General features: G+C 47.8%; 1 protein-coding gene across 1 annotated transcript in view; it reads right to left on the bottom strand.

Annotated features, from left to right (window-relative positions):
• LOC109474324 (extended synaptotagmin-2-like) overlaps positions 1 to 531 on the bottom strand; it is a 72,268-nt gene that overhangs the window by 2,765 nt on the left and 68,972 nt on the right. The window lies entirely within an intron of this gene.

Raw genomic sequence — 531 nt, 5'->3', positions numbered from 1 at the left:
AGCGTAGTAGGCCTGATGACGGACAAAGTTGTCCGTCAACAAGTCTACTACACAGAGTCAAGGCATGTGTAAGTTTGAACCATAAGACAGAAGTTCCTCCTCCAGGCTAAGCCCAGGGACAAGAAGTGGAAGCATAGAACATACTACCCTGGGTGCCAGACTTGTTTCGGGACGTTTCCCTTCCGCAGCCAGAAGCCCTTTGCCCGTCTGTCTAAATTACCGCTAAGTAAAGTCTAGCCCGTAGCGGTAATTTACACAGGCGGGTGAAGGGCTTCTGGCTGCCGAAGGGAAACGGCTAGCAGCCCGAAACAAGTCTGGCACCCAGGGTAAGAACATACAGAAAGAGAGGAATTGTGTTTTGTCATGCAGTGATAGAAACCTTCAAACTTTTGTTACCACTGTTTACGTACTTGCAACAATTCAAACCTCCTGCTCCAAAATCCAGGCCTAGTCTCAAGCTCATCAAATAAAGTCTGCCAGCATAAAACATCGCCGTCAAACTTTACCAGATCTAACATGACACGAGACCTG

The sequence above is a fragment of the Branchiostoma belcheri genome, unplaced genomic scaffold (assembly GCF_001625305.1).
Source record: "Branchiostoma belcheri isolate BF01 breed outbred unplaced genomic scaffold, Haploidv18h27 scaffold300, whole genome shotgun sequence".
Taxonomy (NCBI): domain Eukaryota; kingdom Metazoa; phylum Chordata; class Leptocardii; order Amphioxiformes; family Branchiostomatidae; genus Branchiostoma; species Branchiostoma belcheri.
The sequence above is the reverse complement of the archived record's forward strand: the minus strand, read 5'-3'. Positions and strand labels throughout refer to the sequence as shown.